At 37.5% G+C, this 435-nt stretch overlaps 1 protein-coding gene across 1 annotated transcript in view; it reads right to left on the minus strand.

Annotated features, from left to right (window-relative positions):
• Positions 1–368: 368 nt before the first annotated feature.
• Positions 369–435, minus strand: part of LOC140940719 (uncharacterized) — a 1,524-nt gene continuing 1,457 nt past the window's right edge. Inside the window, exon 1 of the mRNA XM_073389682.1 lies at positions 369–435. This exon is cut by the window's right edge and continues 1,457 nt beyond it. The gene's annotated coding sequence lies outside the window, so the exon portion shown is untranslated.

Consider the following 435-nt stretch of genomic DNA (forward strand, 5'->3'; position numbering starts at 1 on the left):
TGCTTTCTCAGAAACTGAATAATGTGTATAATCACTGATTTCTAAGAAACGGCTCGAATTTTCCATATAACTCTCAGGTATCCTGTCTATCAAAAAGCGCTTCACAATGAAATAGATTATTATGGATGTAAAATCTAAGGAAAGAAACATCTGTGCGAAATTAAAGCTGAAACCCATATGTTAGTTCAAGTATGGTCGTCTCGGCAGTTATTGGATAAAGGCATCATCACTAACATACATAACAACAGCCACGGCAAAAGCCAATCCAGCAACGACCACTACTAATGATGAGAAGGACGTTCGTGTTCAAAGGTAGATCCTATACAGCTAGAAAATTCATTTGGGCTAATAACTTACTGCGCGTGATGTTAAAGGATTAACTTGTTCAAATCTTTAATAAAGCTTTTGATAGATCCCCGAGTGAGGCAGCCTTTG

The sequence above is a fragment of the Porites lutea genome, chromosome 6, assembly GCF_958299795.1.
Source record: "Porites lutea chromosome 6, jaPorLute2.1, whole genome shotgun sequence".
NCBI lineage: Eukaryota > Metazoa > Cnidaria > Anthozoa > Scleractinia > Poritidae > Porites > Porites lutea.